Source organism: Sardina pilchardus, chromosome 8 (genome assembly GCF_963854185.1).
Source record: "Sardina pilchardus chromosome 8, fSarPil1.1, whole genome shotgun sequence".
Classification (NCBI taxonomy): Eukaryota; Metazoa; Chordata; class Actinopteri; order Clupeiformes; family Clupeidae; genus Sardina; species Sardina pilchardus.
Window position 1 is genome coordinate 6,438,612 of NC_085001.1, and position 15,117 is coordinate 6,453,728.

Genomic DNA, 15,117 nt, shown 5'->3' on the forward strand with positions numbered 1-15,117 from the left:
TAACCACTGAGCTATGAAGCCACATGTTTTGAGGTTTTGGCTCGGAAAATCTGTCGTGCGACATTTCATGTGGCTCTATTTTGACGGCTGTGTGGAAAATGAGGTCTGATCAGCGAATCCATTAAATACAGGTAGATTGTCGACAGGTGCGCATTCTCCTGACCTCTATCACGGCAGCTTAGCATCAAAGACAAACGATGGTATGTGAGAATTGAATCTCTGTGCCATAGACCAAGAAATAGGCTCCAGCGAGGATTGAACTCGCGACCCCTGGTTTACGAGACCAGTGCTCTTGCCACTGAGCTATGGAGCCTTGTACGATGGAGAGTATTCAGTGTTTCATCCAGAAATGTTGCCTGTGCCTGTCCTTTCATGATACAAAGAGCAATTGACGGAAAAAAATAAACCTTAACAGCTATCTGCGCCCCAAAGCACCATCAACCAAAAATGCATTTTCTACGGTGAATTTGTAGTGCCTTTCCCGCATGCTAATGTGCAAGTAGCTTTAAAGAAGGCACAGATTTCACAACCCCAGAAGGTAGGTTGACTTAATACACTTTATAGGAAGCTTTGAATTTATCGGGATTCTTGTCTATACAAGGCGGCGAAAACCAGAGGATCCAAGGAAAGTTGTTCATGTCAGCTTTGCTGATAAGCTGCTATGCAGGGTGCAGGCTCCAGTGAGGATTGAACTCACGACCCCTGGTTTACAAGACCAGTGCTCTAACCACTGAGCTATGAAGCCACAGATATGGCGACTTTGGGTCAGAAAATCTGTTGGGCCACATTTCATATGGATCCCTGTGTGAGAAGGCGTGTCGAAAAGCAGGTTTGATCGGTGAGCAGTTTCTAATGTTTCTTTTGCCGAACTTTACCGCAGAAGGTTAGTTTCACGGCCAAATGATGTTCTCTGTCAAACAGGCTCCAGTGAGGATTAAACTCGCGACCCCTGGTTTACGAGACCAGTGCTCTTGCCACTGAGCTATGGAGCCTGGCGTTGGAAGAAGGTAGACCCAACATCCTTCATTGGAACCCTTGAAGCAACGGGGACTGGTGTAAACAGAAGAAGATGTAGGCCAAGTAGTTCGTAATCAGCTTTGCTGTAAAAGTCTCTGACAGGGTCTAGGCTCCAGTGAGAATTGAACTCACGACCCCTGGTTTACAAGACCAGTGCTCTAACCACTGAGCTATGAAGCCACATGTTTTGAATATAACCACTGAGCTATGAAGCCACATGTTTTGAGGTTTTGGCTCGGAAAATCTGTCGTGCGACATTTCATGTGGCTCTATTTTGACGGCTGTGTGGAAAATGAGGTCTGATCAGCGAATCCATTAAATACAGGTAGATTGTCGACAGGTGCGCATTCTCCTGACCTCTATCACGGCAGCTTAGCATCAAAGACAAACGATGGTATGTGAGAATTGAATCTCTGTGCCATAGACCAAGAAATAGGCTCCAGCGAGGATTGAACTCGCGACCCCTGGTTTACGAGACCAGTGCTCTTGCCACTGAGCTATGGAGCCTTGTACGATGGAGAGTATTCAGTGTTTCATCCAGAAATGTTGCCTGTGCCTGTCCTTTCATGATACAAAGAGCAATTGACGGAAAAAAATAAACCTTAACAGCTATCTGCGCCCCAAAGCACCATCAACCAAAAATGCATTTTCTACGGTGAATTTGTAGTGCCTTTCCCGCATGCTAATGTGCAAGTAGCTTTAAAGAAGGCACAGATTTCACAACCCCAGAAGGTAGGTTGACTTAATACACTTTATAGGAAGCTTTGAATTTATCGGGATTCTTGTCTATACAAGGCGGCGAAAACCAGAGGATCCAAGGAAAGTTGTTCATGTCAGCTTTGCTGATAAGCTGCTATGCAGGGTGCAGGCTCCAGTGAGGATTGAACTCACGACCCCTGGTTTACAAGACCAGTGCTCTAACCACTGAGCTATGAAGCCACAGATATGGCGACTTTGGGTCAGAAAATCTGTTGGGCCACATTTCATATGGATCCCTGTGTGAGAAGGCGTGTCGAAAAGCAGGTTTGATCGGTGAGCAGTTTCTAATGTTTCTTTTGCCGAACTTTACCGCAGAAGGTTAGTTTCACGGCCAAATGATGTTCTCTGTCAAACAGGCTCCAGCGAGGATTAAACTCGCGACCCCTGGTTTACGAGACCAGTGCTCTTGCCACTGAGCTATGGAGCCTGGCGTTGGAAGAAGGTAGACCCAACATCCTTCATTGGAACCCTTGAAGCAACGGGGACTGGTGTAAACAGAAGAAGATGTAGGCCAAGTAGTTCGTAATCAGCTTTGCTGTAAAAGTCTCTGACAGGGTCTAGGCTCCAGTGAGAATTGAACTCACGACCCCTGGTTTACAAGACCAGTGCTCTAACCACTGAGCTATGAAGCCACATGTTTTGAATATAACCACTGAGCTATGAAGCCACATGTTTTGAGGTTTTGGCTCGGAAAATCTGTCGTGCGACATTTCATGTGGCTCTATTTTGACGGCTGTGTGGAAAATGAGGTCTGATCAGCGAATCCATTAAATACAGGTAGATTGTCGACAGGTGCGCATTCTCCTGACCTCTATCACGGCAGCTTAGCATCAAAGACAAACGATGGTATGTGAGAATTGAATCTCTGTGCCATAGACCAAGAAATAGGCTCCAGCGAGGATTGAACTCGCGACCCCTGGTTTACGAGACCAGTGCTCTTGCCACTGAGCTATGGAGCCTTGTACGATGGAGAGTATTCAGTGTTTCATCCAGAAATGTTGCCTGTGCCTGTCCTTTCATGATACAAAGAGCAATTGACGGAAAAAAATAAACCTTAACAGCTATCTGCGCCCCAAAGCACCATCAACCAAAAATGCATTTTCTACGGTGAATTTGTAGTGCCTTTCCCGCATGCTAATGTGCAAGTAGCTTTAAAGAAGGCACAGATTTCACAACCCCAGAAGGTAGGTTGACTTAATACACTTTATAGGAAGCTTTGAATTTATCGGGATTCTTGTCTATACAAGGCGGCGAAAACCAGAGGATCCAAGGAAAGTTGTTCATGTCAGCTTTGCTGATAAGCTGCTATGCAGGGTGCAGGCTCCAGTGAGGATTGAACTCACGACCCCTGGTTTACAAGACCAGTGCTCTAACCACTGAGCTATGAAGCCACAGATATGGCGACTTTGGGTCAGAAAATCTGTTGGGCCACATTTCATATGGATCCCTGTGTGAGAAGGCTTGTCGAAAAGCAGGTTTGATCGGTGAGCAGTTTCTAATGTTTCTTTTGCCGAACTTTACCGCAGAAGGTTAGTTTCACGGCCAAATGATGTTCTCTGTCAAACAGGCTCCAGCGAGGATTGAACTCGCGACCCCTGGTTTACGAGACCAGTGCTCTTGCCACTGAGCTATGGAGCCTGGCGTCCGAAATTAGTAGACCCAAGAGGCTTTATTGGAACCCTTGAAGCAGCCTGGGACTCTTGTAAACAGAAGGTGGTGAACAGAAGACGATGCAGGCAAAGTAGTCGATATTGGCTTTGCTGTAAAACTCATAGACAAGCTCTAGGCTCCAGTGAGGATTGAACTCACGACCCCTGGTTTACAAGACCAGTGCTCTAACCACTGAGCTATGAAGCCACAGATGTCTGTGTTTTGGGTCAGAAAATCTGTTGTGCAACGTTTCATGTGGCTGGCTATTTTGACAACTGTGTGGAAAATAAGGTCTGGTCGGCTAACCCTTAAATACGAGTAGATTGTCGACTGGTGCGCATTCTCCTGACCTCTATCACAGAAGCTTAGCATCAAAGACAAACAACGGTATGTGAATCTCTGTGCCAAAGACCAAGAAACAGGCTCCAGCGAGGATTGAACTCGCGACCCCTGGTTTACGAGACCAGTGCTCTTGCCACTGAGCTATGGAGCCTGGCGTCCGAAGTTAGTAGACCCAAGAGGCTTTATTGGAACCCTTAAAGCAGCCTGGGACTCTTGTAAACAGAAGGTGGTGAACAGAAGACGATGCAGGCAAAGTAGTCGATATTGGCTTTGCTGTAAAACTCATAGACAAGCTCTAGGCTCCAGTGAGGATTGAACTCACGACCCCTGGTTTACAAGACCAGTGCTCTAACCACTGAGCTATGAAGCCACAGATGTCTGTGTTTTGGGTCAGAAAATCTGTTGTGCAACGTTTCATGTGGCTGGCTATTTTGACAACTGTGTGGAAAATAAGGTCTGGTCGGCTAACCCTTAAATACGAGTAGATTGTCGACTGGTGCGCATTCTCCTGACCTCTATCACAGAAGCTTAGCATCAAAGACAAACAACGGTATGTGAATCTCTGTGCCAAAGACCAAGAAACAGGCTCCAGCGAGGATTGAACTCGCGACCCCTGGTTTACGAGACCAGTGCTCTTGCCACTGAGCTATGGAGCCTGGCGTTGGAAGAAGGTAGACCCAACATCCTTCATTGGAACCCTTGAAGCAACGGGGACTGGTGTAAACAGAAGAAGATGTAGGCCAAGTAGTTCGTAATCAGCTTTGCTGTAAAAGTCTCTGACAGGGTCTAGGCTCCAGTGAGAATTGAACTCACGACCCCTGGTTTACAAGACCAGTGCTCTAACCACTGAGCTATGAAGCCACATGTTTTGAATATAACCACTGAGCTATGAAGCCACATGTTTTGAGGTTTTGGCTCGGAAAATCTGTCGTGCGACATTTCATGTGGCTCTATTTTGACGGCTGTGTGGAAAATGAGGTCTGATCAGCGAATCCATTAAATACAGGTAGATTGTCGACAGGTGCGCATTAATCTGACCTCTATCACGGCAGCTTAGCATCAAAGACAAACGATGGTATGTGAGAATTGAATCTCTGTGCCATAGACCAAGAAATAGGCTCCAGCGAGGATTGAACTCGCGACCCCTGGTTTACGAGACCAGTGCTCTTGCCACTGAGCTATGGAGCCTTGTACGATGGAGAGTATTCAGTGTTTCATCCAGAAATGTTGCCTGTGCCTGTCCTTTCATGATACAAAGAGCAATTGACGGAAAAAAATAAACCTTAACAGCTATCTGCGCCCCAAAGCACCATCAACCAAAAATGCATTTTCTACGGTGAATTTGTAGTGCCTTTCCCGCATGCTAATGTGCAAGTAGCTTTAAAGAAGGCACAGATTTCACAACCCCAGAAGGTAGGTTGACTTAATACACTTTATAGGAAGCTTTGAATTTATCGGGATTCTTGTCTATACAAGGCGGCGAAAAGCAGAGGATCCAAGCAAAGTTGTTCATGTCAGCTTTGCTGATAAGCTGCTATGCAGGGTGCAGGCTCCAGTGAGGATTGAACTCACGACCCCTGGTTTACAAGACCAGTGCTCTAACCACTGAGCTATGAAGCCACAGATATGGCGACTTTGGGTCAGAAAATCTGTTGGGCCACATTTCATATGGATCCCTGTGTGAGAAGGCGTGTCGAAAAGCAGGTTTGATCGGTGAGCAGTTTCTAATGTTTCTTTTGCCGAACTTTACCGCAGAAGGTTAGTTTCACGGCTACATGATGTTCTCTGTCAAACAGGCTCCAGCGAGGATTGAACTCGCAACCCCTGGTTTACGAGACCAGTGCTCTTGCCACTGAGCTATGGAGCCTGGCGTCCAAAGTTAGTAGACCCAAGAGGCTTTATTGGAACCCTTGAAGCAGCCTGGGACTCTTGCAAAAAGAAGGTGGTGAACAGAAGACGATGCAGGCAAAGTAGTCGATATTGGCTTTGCTGTAAAACTCATAGACAAGTTCTAGGATCCAGTGAGGATTGAACTCACGACCCCTGGTTTACAAGACCAGTGCTCTAACCACTGAGCTATGAAGCCACAGATGTCTGTGTTTTGGGTCAGAAAATCTGTTGTGCAACGTTTCATGTGGCTGGCTATTTTGACAACTGTGTGGAAAATAAGGTCTGGTCGGCTAACCCTTAAATACGAGTAGATTGTCGACTGGTGCGCATTCTCCTGAACTCTATCACAGAAGCTTAGCATCAAAGACAAACAACGGTATGTGAATCTCTGTGCCAAAGACCAAGAAATAGGCTCCAGCGAGGAATGAAATCACCACCCCTGGTTTACGAGACCAGTGCTCTTGCCACTGAGCTACGGAGCCTGGCGTTGGAAAAAGGTAGACCCGACAAGCAACGGGGACTTGTGTAAACAGAAGAAGATGCAGTTCAAGTAGCTTTGCTGTAAAACTCTTTGACAGGGGCCAGGCTCCAAGCTCCAGTGAGGATTGAACTCACGATCCCTGGTTTACAAGACCAGTGCTCTAACCACTGAGCTATGAAGCCACAGATGTCTGTGTTTTGGGTCAGAAAATCTCTTGTGCAACGTTTCATGTGGCTGGCTATTTTGACAACTGTGTGGAAAATAAGGTCTGGTCGGCTAACCCTTAAATACGAGTAGATTGTCGACTGGTGCGCATTCTCCTGACCTCTATCACAGAAGCTTAGCATCAAAGACAAACAACGGTATGTGAATCTCTGTGCCAAAGACCAAGAAACAGGCTCCAGCGAGGATTGAACTCGCGACCCCTGGTTTACGAGACCAGTGCTCTTGCCACTGAGCTATGGAGCCTGGCGTTGGAAGAAGGTAGACCCAACATCCTTCATTGGAACCCTTGAAGCAACGGGGACTGGTGTAAACAGAAGAAGATGTAGGCCAAGTAGTTCGTAATCAGCTTTGCTGTAAAAGTCTCTGACAGGGTCTAGGCTCCAGTGAGAATTGAACTCACGACCCCTGGTTTACAAGACCAGTGCTCTAACCACTGAGCTATGAAGCCACATGTTTTGAATATAACCACTGAGCTATGAAGCCACATGTTTTGAGGTTTTGGCTCGGAAAATCTGTCGTGCGACATTTCATGTGGCTCTATTTTGACGGCTGTGTGGAAAATGAGGTCTGATCAGCGAATCCATTAAATACAGGTAGATTGTCGACAGGTGCGCATTCTCCTGACCTCTATCACGGCAGCTTAGCATCAAAGACAAACGATGGTATGTGAGAATTGAATCTCTGTGCCATAGACCAAGAAATAGGCTCCAGCGAGGATTGAACTCGCGACCCCTGGTTTACGAGACCAGTGCTCTTGCCACTGAGCTATGGAGCCTTGTACGATGGAGAGTATTCAGTGTTTCATCCAGAAATGTTGCCTGTGCCTGTCCTTTCATGATACAAAGAGCAATTGACGGAAAAAAATAAACCTTAACAGCTATCTGCGCCCCAAAGCACCATCAACCAAAAATGCATTTTCTACGGGGAATTTGTAGTGCCTTTCCCGCATGCTAATGTGCAAGTAGCTTTAAAGAAGGCACAGATTTCACAACCCCAGAAGGTAGGTTGACTTAATACACTTTATAAGAAGCTTTGAATTTATCGGGATTCTTGTCTATACAAGGCGGCGAAAAGCAGAGGATCCAAGGAAAGTTGTTCATGTCAGCTTTGCTGATAAGCTGCTATGCAGGGTGCAGGCTCCAGTGAGGATTGAACTCACGACCCCTGGTTTACAAGACCAGTGCTCTAACCACTGAGCTATGAAGCCACAGATATGGCGACTTTGGGTCAGAAAATCTGTTGGGCCACATTTCATATGGATCCCTGTGTGAGAAGGCTTGTCGAAAAGCAGGTTTGATCGGTGAGCAGTTTCTAATGTTTCTTTTGCCGAACTTTACCGCAGAAGGTTAGTTTCACGGCCAAATGATGTTCTCTGTCAAACAGGCTCCAGCGAGGATTGAACTCGCGACCCCTGGTTTACGAGACCAGTGCTCTTGCCACTGAGCTATGGAGCCTGGCGTCCGAAATTAGTAGACCCAAGAGGCTTTATTGGAACCCTTGAAGCAGCCTGGGACTCTTGTAAACAGAAGGTGGTGAACAGAAGACGATGCAGGCAAAGTAGTCGATATTGGCTTTGCTGTAAAACTCATAGACAAGCTCTAGGCTCCAGTGAGGATTGAACTCACGACCCCTGGTTTACAAGACCAGTGCTCTAACCACTGAGCTATGAAGCCACAGATGTCTGTGTTTTGGGTCAGAAAATCTGTTGTGCAACGTTTCATGTGGCTGGCTATTTTGACAACTGTGTGGAAAATAAGGTCTGGTCGGCTAACCCTTAAATACGAGTAGATTGTCGACTGGTGCGCATTCTCCTGACCTCTATCACAGAAGCTTAGCATCAAAGACAAACAACGGTATGTGAATCTCTGTGCCAAAGACCAAGAAACAGGCTCCAGCGAGGATTGAACTCGCGACCCCTGGTTTACGAGACCAGTGCTCTTGCCACTGAGCTATGGAGCCTGGCGTCCGAAGTTAGTAGACCCAAGAGGCTTTATTGGAACCCTTAAAGCAGCCTGGGACTCTTGTAAACAGAAGGTGGTGAACAGAAGACGATGCAGGCAAAGTAGTCGATATTGGCTTTGCTGTAAAACTCATAGACAAGCTCTAGGCTCCAGTGAGGATTGAACTCACGACCCCTGGTTTACAAGACCAGTGCTCTAACCACTGAGCTATGAAGCCACAGATGTCTGTGTTTTGGGTCAGAAAATCTGTTGTGCAACGTTTCATGTGGCTGGCTATTTTGACAACTGTGTGGAAAATAAGGTCTGGTCGGCTAACCCTTAAATACGAGTAGATTGTCGACTGGTGCGCATTCTCCTGACCTCTATCACAGAAGCTTAGCATCAAAGACAAACAACGGTATGTGAATCTCTGTGCCAAAGACCAAGAAACAGGCTCCAGCGAGGATTGAACTCGCGACCCCTGGTTTACGAGACCAGTGCTCTTGCCACTGAGCTATGGAGCCTGGCGTTGGAAGAAGGTAGACCCAACATCCTTCATTGGAACCCTTGAAGCAACGGGGACTGGTGTAAACAGAAGAAGATGTAGGCCAAGTAGTTCGTAATCAGCTTTGCTGTAAAAGTCTCTGACAGGGTCTAGGCTCCAGTGAGAATTGAACTCACGACCCCTGGTTTACAAGACCAGTGCTCTAACCACTGAGCTATGAAGCCACATGTTTTGAATATAACCACTGAGCTATGAAGCCACATGTTTTGAGGTTTTGGCTCGGAAAATCTGTCGTGCGACATTTCATGTGGCTCTATTTTGACGGCTGTGTGGAAAATGAGGTCTGATCAGCGAATCCATTAAATACAGGTAGATTGTCGACAGGTGCGCATTAATCTGACCTCTATCACGGCAGCTTAGCATCAAAGACAAACGATGGTATGTGAGAATTGAATCTCTGTGCCATAGACCAAGAAATAGGCTCCAGCGAGGATTGAACTCGCGACCCCTGGTTTACGAGACCAGTGCTCTTGCCACTGAGCTATGGAGCCTTGTACGATGGAGAGTATTCAGTGTTTCATCCAGAAATGTTGCCTGTGCCTGTCCTTTCATGATACAAAGAGCAATTGACGGAAAAAAATAAACCTTAACAGCTATCTGCGCCCCAAAGCACCATCAACCAAAAATGCATTTTCTACGGTGAATTTGTAGTGCCTTTCCCGCATGCTAATGTGCAAGTAGCTTTAAAGAAGGCACAGATTTCACAACCCCAGAAGGTAGGTTGACTTAATACACTTTATAGGAAGCTTTGAATTTATCGGGATTCTTGTCTATACAAGGCGGCGAAAAGCAGAGGATCCAAGCAAAGTTGTTCATGTCAGCTTTGCTGATAAGCTGCTATGCAGGGTGCAGGCTCCAGTGAGGATTGAACTCACGACCCCTGGTTTACAAGACCAGTGCTCTAACCACTGAGCTATGAAGCCACAGATATGGCGACTTTGGGTCAGAAAATCTGTTGGGCCACATTTCATATGGATCCCTGTGTGAGAAGGCGTGTCGAAAAGCAGGTTTGATCGGTGAGCAGTTTCTAATGTTTCTTTTGCCGAACTTTACCGCAGAAGGTTAGTTTCACGGCTACATGATGTTCTCTGTCAAACAGGCTCCAGCGAGGATTGAACTCGCAACCCCTGGTTTACGAGACCAGTGCTCTTGCCACTGAGCTATGGAGCCTGGCGTCCAAAGTTAGTAGACCCAAGAGGCTTTATTGGAACCCTTGAAGCAGCCTGGGACTCTTGCAAAAAGAAGGTGGTGAACAGAAGACGATGCAGGCAAAGTAGTCGATATTGGCTTTGCTGTAAAACTCATAGACAAGTTCTAGGATCCAGTGAGGATTGAACTCACGACCCCTGGTTTACAAGACCAGTGCTCTAACCACTGAGCTATGAAGCCACAGATGTCTGTGTTTTGGGTCAGAAAATCTGTTGTGCAACGTTTCATGTGGCTGGCTATTTTGACAACTGTGTGGAAAATAAGGTCTGGTCGGCTAACCCTTAAATACGAGTAGATTGTCGACTGGTGCGCATTCTCCTGAACTCTATCACAGAAGCTTAGCATCAAAGACAAACAACGGTATGTGAATCTCTGTGCCAAAGACCAAGAAATAGGCTCCAGCGAGGAATGAAATCACCACCCCTGGTTTACGAGACCAGTGCTCTTGCCACTGAGCTACGGAGCCTGGCGTTGGAAAAAGGTAGACCCGACAAGCAACGGGGACTTGTGTAAACAGAAGAAGATGCAGTTCAAGTAGCTTTGCTGTAAAACTCTTTGACAGGGGCCAGGCTCCAAGCTCCAGTGAGGATTGAACTCACGATCCCTGGTTTACAAGACCAGTGCTCTAACCACTGAGCTATGAAGCCACAGATGTCTGTGTTTTGGGTCAGAAAATCTCTTGTGCAACGTTTCATGTGGCTGGCTATTTTGACAACTGTGTGGAAAATAAGGTCTGGTCGGCTAACCCTTAAATACGAGTAGATTGTCGACTGGTGCGCATTCTCCTGACCTCTATCACAGAAGCTTAGCATCAAAGACAAACAACGGTATGTGAATCTCTGTGCCAAAGACCAAGAAACAGGCTCCAGCGAGGATTGAACTCGCGACCCCTGGTTTACGAGACCAGTGCTCTTGCCACTGAGCTATGGAGCCTGGCGTTGGAAGAAGGTAGACCCAACATCCTTCATTGGAACCCTTGAAGCAACGGGGACTGGTGTAAACAGAAGAAGATGTAGGCCAAGTAGTTCGTAATCAGCTTTGCTGTAAAAGTCTCTGACAGGGTCTAGGCTCCAGTGAGAATTGAACTCACGACCCCTGGTTTACAAGACCAGTGCTCTAACCACTGAGCTATGAAGCCACATGTTTTGAATATAACCACTGAGCTATGAAGCCACATGTTTTGAGGTTTTGGCTCGGAAAATCTGTCGTGCGACATTTCATGTGGCTCTATTTTGACGGCTGTGTGGAAAATGAGGTCTGATCAGCGAATCCATTAAATACAGGTAGATTGTCGACAGGTGCGCATTCTCCTGACCTCTATCACGGCAGCTTAGCATCAAAGACAAACGATGGTATGTGAGAATTGAATCTCTGTGCCATAGACCAAGAAATAGGCTCCAGCGAGGATTGAACTCGCGACCCCTGGTTTACGAGACCAGTGCTCTTGCCACTGAGCTATGGAGCCTTGTACGATGGAGAGTATTCAGTGTTTCATCCAGAAATGTTGCCTGTGCCTGTCCTTTCATGATACAAAGAGCAATTGACGGAAAAAAATAAACCTTAACAGCTATCTGCGCCCCAAAGCACCATCAACCAAAAATGCATTTTCTACGGGGAATTTGTAGTGCCTTTCCCGCATGCTAATGTGCAAGTAGCTTTAAAGAAGGCACAGATTTCACAACCCCAGAAGGTAGGTTGACTTAATACACTTTATAAGAAGCTTTGAATTTATCGGGATTCTTGTCTATACAAGGCGGCGAAAAGCAGAGGATCCAAGGAAAGTTGTTCATGTCAGCTTTGCTGATAAGCTGCTATGCAGGGTGCAGGCTCCAGTGAGGATTGAACTCACGACCCCTGGTTTACAAGACCAGTGCTCTAACCACTGAGCTATGAAGCCACAGATATGGCGACTTTGGGTCAGAAAATCTGTTGGGCCACATTTCATATGGATCCCTGTGTGAGAAGGCGTGTCGAAAAGCAGGTTTGATCGGTGAGCAGTTTCTAATGTTTCTTTTGCCGAACTTTACCGCAGAAGGTTAGTTTCACGGCCAAATGATGTTCTCTGTCAAACAGGCTCCAGCGAGGATTGAACTCGCAACCCCTGGTTTACGAGACCAGTGCTCTTGCCACTGAGCTATGGAGCCTGGCGTCCAAAGTTAGTAGACCCAAGAGGCTTTATTGGAACCCTTGAAGCAGCCTGGGACTCTTGCAAAAAGAAGGTGGTGAACAGAAGACGATGCAGGCAAAGTAGTCGATATTGGCTTTGCTGTAAAACTCATAGACAAGCTCTAGGCTCCAGTGAGGATTGAACTCACGACCCCTGGTTTACAAGACCAGTGCTCTAACCACTGAGCTATGAAGCCACAGATGTCTGTGTTTTGGGTCAGAAAATCTGTTGTGCAACGTTTCATGTGGCTGGCTATTTTGACAACTGTGTGGAAAATAAGGTCTGGTCGGCTAACCCTTAAATACGAGTAGATTGTCGACTGGTGCGCATTCTCCTGACCTCTATCACAGAAGCTTAGCATCAAAGACAAACAACGGTATGTGAATCTCTGTGCCAAAGACCAAGAAATAGGCTCCAGCGAGGATTGAACTCACCACCCCTGGTTTACGAGACCAGTGCTCTTGCCACTGAGCTACGGAGCCTGGCGTTGGAAAAAGGTAGACCCGACAAGCAACGGGGACTTGTGTAAACAGAAGAAGATGCAGTTCAAGTAGCTTTGCTGTAAAACTCTTTGACAGGGGCCAGGCTCCAAGCTCCAGTGAGGATTGAACTCACGATCCCTGGTTTACAAGACCAGTGCTCTAACCACTGAGCTATGAAGCCACAGATGTCTGTGTTTTGGGTCAGAAAATCTGTTGTGCAACGTTTCATGTGGCTGGCTATTTTGACAACTGTGTGGAAAATAAGGTCTGGTCGGCTAACCCTTAAATACGAGTAGATTGTCGACTGGTGCGCATTCTCCTGACCTCTATCACAGAAGCTTAGCATCAAAGACAAACAACGGTATGTGAATCTCTGTGCCAAAGACCAAGAAACAGGCTCCAGCGAGGATTGAACTCGCGACCCCTGGTTTGCGAGACCAGTGCTCTTGCCACTGAGCTATGGAGCCTGGCGTTGGAAGAAGGTAGACCCAACATCCTTCATTGGAACCCTTGAAGCAACGGGGACTGGTGTAAACAGAAGAAGATGTAGGCCAAGTAGTTCGTAATCAGCTTTGCTGTAAAAGTCTCTGACAGGGGCTATGTCCGAAACGAAACGCAGCTGCCTACTGCCACGCTGCCTTCACTGCCTTGCGAGTGAGTTGCCGTAGAGGGCAACAAGGCAGCAGCTAAAAACTCTGTTTCGGACAGCCTAGCAAGATATCAACATAGAACGACGTTGCTATGTTACCAACAGCTGTGCTTTAGCTGCGTTAGCGTAAATCGCTATTAGCTTGATAGTCATTGCAAATTAATTTCCACTGATGTGTAATGACCGGACAATTTCTGGAAATGCTTTAAAAACCTGACCAGCCAACGTGGTTCACTTGATAAGACCCCAGGGATGTTGTTGTGGAGGAGAGAAGTCGAAATTTGAAGTATACACATGCTTAGACGTGTAAACAGACCTTGTGATTTTTGCAAGCTAAATACAAAGAGGTGAATGGAAGCATTTTACCGTTCACTGACATCATAGTTAAATAGAACTTTTGGACGTTGAAGGCAGCATGAAGGATACATCTATGCTGCCTTCAAAACTGGGCAAAACGAAGGTATCTTAGAAGGCAGCGTTTTTGTTTCGGACGTGACACGATGCCTCGCTCCCCTGTAAGATATCTTAGAAGGCAGCATTTTAGCCCGTTTCGGACACACCCAGGGTCTAGGCTCCAGTGAGAATTGAACTCACGACCCCTGGTTTACAAGACCAGTGCTCTAACCACTGAGCTATGAAGCCACATGTTTTGAATATAACCACTGAGCTATGAAGCCACATGTTTTGAGGTTTTGGCTCGGAAAATCTGTCGTGCGACATTTCATGTGGCTCTATTTTGACGGCTGTGTGGAAAATGAGGTCTGATCAGCGAATCCATTAAATACAGGTAGATTGTCGACAGGTGCGCATTCTCCTGACCTCTATCACGGCAGCTTAGCATCAAAGACAAACGATGGTATGTGAGAATTGAATCTCTGTGCCATAGACCAAGAAATAGGCTCCAGCGAGGATTGAACTCGCGACCCCTGGTTTACGAGACCAGTGCTCTTGCCACTGAGCTATGGAGCCTTGTACGATGGAGAGTATTCAGTGTTTCATCCAGAAATGTTGCCTGTGCCTGTCCTTTCATGATACAAAGAGCAATTGACGGAAAAAAATAAACCTTAACAGCTATCTGCGCCCCAAAGCACCATCAACCAAAAATGCATTTTCTACGGGGAATTTGTAGTGCCTTTCCCGCATGCTAATGTGCAAGTAGCTTTAAAGAAGGCACAGATTTCACAACCCCAGAAGGTAGGTTGACTTAATACACTTTATAGGAAGCTTTGAATTTATCGGGATTCTTGTCTATACAAGGCGGCGAAAACCAGAGGATCCAAGGAAAGTTGTTCATGTCAGCTTTGCTGATAAGCTGCTATGCAGGGTGCAGGCTCCAGTGAGGATTGAACTCACGACCCCTGGTTTACAAGACCAGTGCTCTAACCACTGAGCTATGAAGCCACAGATATGGCGACTTTGGGTCAGAAAATCTGTTGGGCCACATTTCATATGGATCCCTGTGTGAGAAGGCGTGTCGAAAAGCAGGTTTGATCGGTGAGCAGTTTCTAATGTTTCTTTTGCCGAACTTTACCGCAGAAGGTTAGTTTCACGGCCAAATGATGTTCTCTGTCAAACAGGCTCCAGCGAGGATTGAACTCGCGACCCCTGGTTTACGAGACCAGTGCTCTTGCCACTGAGCTATGGAGCCTGGCGTCCGAAGTTAGTAGACCCAAGAGGCTTTATTGGAACCCTTGAAGCAGCCTGGGACTCTTGTAAAAAGAAGGTGGTGAACAGAAGACGA

At 46.6% G+C, this 15,117-nt stretch overlaps 49 non-coding genes across 49 annotated transcripts; all 49 read right to left on the reverse strand.

Annotated features, from left to right (window-relative positions):
- Positions 1 to 240: 240 nt before the first annotated feature.
- trnat-cgu (transfer RNA threonine (anticodon CGU)) lies at positions 241 to 313 on the reverse strand. The gene has a single exon. It is a non-coding gene; the product is annotated as a tRNA-Thr (tRNA).
- A 359-nt stretch (positions 314 to 672) lies between these two features.
- On the reverse strand, positions 673 to 745 carry trnat-ugu (transfer RNA threonine (anticodon UGU)). Its single transcript has one exon. It is a non-coding gene; the product is annotated as a tRNA-Thr (tRNA).
- Positions 746 to 919: 174 nt separating this feature from the next.
- On the reverse strand, positions 920 to 992 carry trnat-cgu (transfer RNA threonine (anticodon CGU)). The gene has a single exon. It is a non-coding gene; the product is annotated as a tRNA-Thr (tRNA).
- A 132-nt stretch (positions 993 to 1,124) lies between these two features.
- On the reverse strand, positions 1,125 to 1,197 carry trnat-ugu (transfer RNA threonine (anticodon UGU)). Its single transcript has one exon. It is a non-coding gene; the product is annotated as a tRNA-Thr (tRNA).
- A 254-nt stretch (positions 1,198 to 1,451) lies between these two features.
- trnat-cgu (transfer RNA threonine (anticodon CGU)) lies at positions 1,452 to 1,524 on the reverse strand. The gene has a single exon. It is a non-coding gene; the product is annotated as a tRNA-Thr (tRNA).
- A 359-nt stretch (positions 1,525 to 1,883) lies between these two features.
- trnat-ugu (transfer RNA threonine (anticodon UGU)) lies at positions 1,884 to 1,956 on the reverse strand. The gene has a single exon. It is a non-coding gene; the product is annotated as a tRNA-Thr (tRNA).
- A 174-nt stretch (positions 1,957 to 2,130) lies between these two features.
- On the reverse strand, positions 2,131 to 2,203 carry trnat-cgu (transfer RNA threonine (anticodon CGU)). Its single transcript has one exon. It is a non-coding gene; the product is annotated as a tRNA-Thr (tRNA).
- A 132-nt stretch (positions 2,204 to 2,335) lies between these two features.
- Positions 2,336 to 2,408, reverse strand: trnat-ugu (transfer RNA threonine (anticodon UGU)). The gene has a single exon. It is a non-coding gene; the product is annotated as a tRNA-Thr (tRNA).
- A 254-nt stretch (positions 2,409 to 2,662) lies between these two features.
- On the reverse strand, positions 2,663 to 2,735 carry trnat-cgu (transfer RNA threonine (anticodon CGU)). The gene has a single exon. It is a non-coding gene; the product is annotated as a tRNA-Thr (tRNA).
- A 359-nt stretch (positions 2,736 to 3,094) lies between these two features.
- Positions 3,095 to 3,167, reverse strand: trnat-ugu (transfer RNA threonine (anticodon UGU)). Its single transcript has one exon. It is a non-coding gene; the product is annotated as a tRNA-Thr (tRNA).
- Positions 3,168 to 3,341: 174 nt separating this feature from the next.
- Positions 3,342 to 3,414, reverse strand: trnat-cgu (transfer RNA threonine (anticodon CGU)). The gene has a single exon. It is a non-coding gene; the product is annotated as a tRNA-Thr (tRNA).
- Positions 3,415 to 3,560: 146 nt separating this feature from the next.
- trnat-ugu (transfer RNA threonine (anticodon UGU)) lies at positions 3,561 to 3,633 on the reverse strand. Its single transcript has one exon. It is a non-coding gene; the product is annotated as a tRNA-Thr (tRNA).
- Positions 3,634 to 3,846: 213 nt separating this feature from the next.
- On the reverse strand, positions 3,847 to 3,919 carry trnat-cgu (transfer RNA threonine (anticodon CGU)). Its single transcript has one exon. It is a non-coding gene; the product is annotated as a tRNA-Thr (tRNA).
- A 146-nt stretch (positions 3,920 to 4,065) lies between these two features.
- trnat-ugu (transfer RNA threonine (anticodon UGU)) lies at positions 4,066 to 4,138 on the reverse strand. Its single transcript has one exon. It is a non-coding gene; the product is annotated as a tRNA-Thr (tRNA).
- Positions 4,139 to 4,351: 213 nt separating this feature from the next.
- On the reverse strand, positions 4,352 to 4,424 carry trnat-cgu (transfer RNA threonine (anticodon CGU)). Its single transcript has one exon. It is a non-coding gene; the product is annotated as a tRNA-Thr (tRNA).
- Positions 4,425 to 4,556: 132 nt separating this feature from the next.
- trnat-ugu (transfer RNA threonine (anticodon UGU)) lies at positions 4,557 to 4,629 on the reverse strand. Its single transcript has one exon. It is a non-coding gene; the product is annotated as a tRNA-Thr (tRNA).
- Positions 4,630 to 4,883: 254 nt separating this feature from the next.
- Positions 4,884 to 4,956, reverse strand: trnat-cgu (transfer RNA threonine (anticodon CGU)). The gene has a single exon. It is a non-coding gene; the product is annotated as a tRNA-Thr (tRNA).
- Positions 4,957 to 5,315: 359 nt separating this feature from the next.
- Positions 5,316 to 5,388, reverse strand: trnat-ugu (transfer RNA threonine (anticodon UGU)). Its single transcript has one exon. It is a non-coding gene; the product is annotated as a tRNA-Thr (tRNA).
- Positions 5,389 to 5,562: 174 nt separating this feature from the next.
- Positions 5,563 to 5,635, reverse strand: trnat-cgu (transfer RNA threonine (anticodon CGU)). Its single transcript has one exon. It is a non-coding gene; the product is annotated as a tRNA-Thr (tRNA).
- A 146-nt stretch (positions 5,636 to 5,781) lies between these two features.
- On the reverse strand, positions 5,782 to 5,854 carry trnat-ugu (transfer RNA threonine (anticodon UGU)). The gene has a single exon. It is a non-coding gene; the product is annotated as a tRNA-Thr (tRNA).
- A 394-nt stretch (positions 5,855 to 6,248) lies between these two features.
- trnat-ugu (transfer RNA threonine (anticodon UGU)) lies at positions 6,249 to 6,321 on the reverse strand. Its single transcript has one exon. It is a non-coding gene; the product is annotated as a tRNA-Thr (tRNA).
- A 213-nt stretch (positions 6,322 to 6,534) lies between these two features.
- trnat-cgu (transfer RNA threonine (anticodon CGU)) lies at positions 6,535 to 6,607 on the reverse strand. The gene has a single exon. It is a non-coding gene; the product is annotated as a tRNA-Thr (tRNA).
- Positions 6,608 to 6,739: 132 nt separating this feature from the next.
- Positions 6,740 to 6,812, reverse strand: trnat-ugu (transfer RNA threonine (anticodon UGU)). The gene has a single exon. It is a non-coding gene; the product is annotated as a tRNA-Thr (tRNA).
- A 254-nt stretch (positions 6,813 to 7,066) lies between these two features.
- On the reverse strand, positions 7,067 to 7,139 carry trnat-cgu (transfer RNA threonine (anticodon CGU)). The gene has a single exon. It is a non-coding gene; the product is annotated as a tRNA-Thr (tRNA).
- A 359-nt stretch (positions 7,140 to 7,498) lies between these two features.
- Positions 7,499 to 7,571, reverse strand: trnat-ugu (transfer RNA threonine (anticodon UGU)). The gene has a single exon. It is a non-coding gene; the product is annotated as a tRNA-Thr (tRNA).
- Positions 7,572 to 7,745: 174 nt separating this feature from the next.
- On the reverse strand, positions 7,746 to 7,818 carry trnat-cgu (transfer RNA threonine (anticodon CGU)). Its single transcript has one exon. It is a non-coding gene; the product is annotated as a tRNA-Thr (tRNA).
- Positions 7,819 to 7,964: 146 nt separating this feature from the next.
- On the reverse strand, positions 7,965 to 8,037 carry trnat-ugu (transfer RNA threonine (anticodon UGU)). Its single transcript has one exon. It is a non-coding gene; the product is annotated as a tRNA-Thr (tRNA).
- Positions 8,038 to 8,250: 213 nt separating this feature from the next.
- On the reverse strand, positions 8,251 to 8,323 carry trnat-cgu (transfer RNA threonine (anticodon CGU)). The gene has a single exon. It is a non-coding gene; the product is annotated as a tRNA-Thr (tRNA).
- A 146-nt stretch (positions 8,324 to 8,469) lies between these two features.
- Positions 8,470 to 8,542, reverse strand: trnat-ugu (transfer RNA threonine (anticodon UGU)). Its single transcript has one exon. It is a non-coding gene; the product is annotated as a tRNA-Thr (tRNA).
- A 213-nt stretch (positions 8,543 to 8,755) lies between these two features.
- On the reverse strand, positions 8,756 to 8,828 carry trnat-cgu (transfer RNA threonine (anticodon CGU)). Its single transcript has one exon. It is a non-coding gene; the product is annotated as a tRNA-Thr (tRNA).
- A 132-nt stretch (positions 8,829 to 8,960) lies between these two features.
- On the reverse strand, positions 8,961 to 9,033 carry trnat-ugu (transfer RNA threonine (anticodon UGU)). The gene has a single exon. It is a non-coding gene; the product is annotated as a tRNA-Thr (tRNA).
- A 254-nt stretch (positions 9,034 to 9,287) lies between these two features.
- On the reverse strand, positions 9,288 to 9,360 carry trnat-cgu (transfer RNA threonine (anticodon CGU)). Its single transcript has one exon. It is a non-coding gene; the product is annotated as a tRNA-Thr (tRNA).
- A 359-nt stretch (positions 9,361 to 9,719) lies between these two features.
- trnat-ugu (transfer RNA threonine (anticodon UGU)) lies at positions 9,720 to 9,792 on the reverse strand. The gene has a single exon. It is a non-coding gene; the product is annotated as a tRNA-Thr (tRNA).
- Positions 9,793 to 9,966: 174 nt separating this feature from the next.
- On the reverse strand, positions 9,967 to 10,039 carry trnat-cgu (transfer RNA threonine (anticodon CGU)). Its single transcript has one exon. It is a non-coding gene; the product is annotated as a tRNA-Thr (tRNA).
- A 146-nt stretch (positions 10,040 to 10,185) lies between these two features.
- Positions 10,186 to 10,258, reverse strand: trnat-ugu (transfer RNA threonine (anticodon UGU)). Its single transcript has one exon. It is a non-coding gene; the product is annotated as a tRNA-Thr (tRNA).
- A 394-nt stretch (positions 10,259 to 10,652) lies between these two features.
- trnat-ugu (transfer RNA threonine (anticodon UGU)) lies at positions 10,653 to 10,725 on the reverse strand. Its single transcript has one exon. It is a non-coding gene; the product is annotated as a tRNA-Thr (tRNA).
- Positions 10,726 to 10,938: 213 nt separating this feature from the next.
- trnat-cgu (transfer RNA threonine (anticodon CGU)) lies at positions 10,939 to 11,011 on the reverse strand. Its single transcript has one exon. It is a non-coding gene; the product is annotated as a tRNA-Thr (tRNA).
- Positions 11,012 to 11,143: 132 nt separating this feature from the next.
- On the reverse strand, positions 11,144 to 11,216 carry trnat-ugu (transfer RNA threonine (anticodon UGU)). Its single transcript has one exon. It is a non-coding gene; the product is annotated as a tRNA-Thr (tRNA).
- A 254-nt stretch (positions 11,217 to 11,470) lies between these two features.
- trnat-cgu (transfer RNA threonine (anticodon CGU)) lies at positions 11,471 to 11,543 on the reverse strand. Its single transcript has one exon. It is a non-coding gene; the product is annotated as a tRNA-Thr (tRNA).
- A 359-nt stretch (positions 11,544 to 11,902) lies between these two features.
- On the reverse strand, positions 11,903 to 11,975 carry trnat-ugu (transfer RNA threonine (anticodon UGU)). Its single transcript has one exon. It is a non-coding gene; the product is annotated as a tRNA-Thr (tRNA).
- Positions 11,976 to 12,149: 174 nt separating this feature from the next.
- Positions 12,150 to 12,222, reverse strand: trnat-cgu (transfer RNA threonine (anticodon CGU)). Its single transcript has one exon. It is a non-coding gene; the product is annotated as a tRNA-Thr (tRNA).
- A 146-nt stretch (positions 12,223 to 12,368) lies between these two features.
- trnat-ugu (transfer RNA threonine (anticodon UGU)) lies at positions 12,369 to 12,441 on the reverse strand. Its single transcript has one exon. It is a non-coding gene; the product is annotated as a tRNA-Thr (tRNA).
- Positions 12,442 to 12,654: 213 nt separating this feature from the next.
- On the reverse strand, positions 12,655 to 12,727 carry trnat-cgu (transfer RNA threonine (anticodon CGU)). Its single transcript has one exon. It is a non-coding gene; the product is annotated as a tRNA-Thr (tRNA).
- Positions 12,728 to 12,835: 108 nt separating this feature from the next.
- trnat-ugu (transfer RNA threonine (anticodon UGU)) lies at positions 12,836 to 12,908 on the reverse strand. The gene has a single exon. It is a non-coding gene; the product is annotated as a tRNA-Thr (tRNA).
- Positions 12,909 to 13,121: 213 nt separating this feature from the next.
- Positions 13,122 to 13,194, reverse strand: trnaa-cgc (transfer RNA alanine (anticodon CGC)). Its single transcript has one exon. It is a non-coding gene; the product is annotated as a tRNA-Ala (tRNA).
- Positions 13,195 to 13,945: 751 nt separating this feature from the next.
- Positions 13,946 to 14,018, reverse strand: trnat-ugu (transfer RNA threonine (anticodon UGU)). Its single transcript has one exon. It is a non-coding gene; the product is annotated as a tRNA-Thr (tRNA).
- Positions 14,019 to 14,272: 254 nt separating this feature from the next.
- trnat-cgu (transfer RNA threonine (anticodon CGU)) lies at positions 14,273 to 14,345 on the reverse strand. The gene has a single exon. It is a non-coding gene; the product is annotated as a tRNA-Thr (tRNA).
- Positions 14,346 to 14,704: 359 nt separating this feature from the next.
- Positions 14,705 to 14,777, reverse strand: trnat-ugu (transfer RNA threonine (anticodon UGU)). Its single transcript has one exon. It is a non-coding gene; the product is annotated as a tRNA-Thr (tRNA).
- Positions 14,778 to 14,951: 174 nt separating this feature from the next.
- Positions 14,952 to 15,024, reverse strand: trnat-cgu (transfer RNA threonine (anticodon CGU)). The gene has a single exon. It is a non-coding gene; the product is annotated as a tRNA-Thr (tRNA).
- Between the last annotated feature and the right edge of the window lie 93 nt (positions 15,025 to 15,117).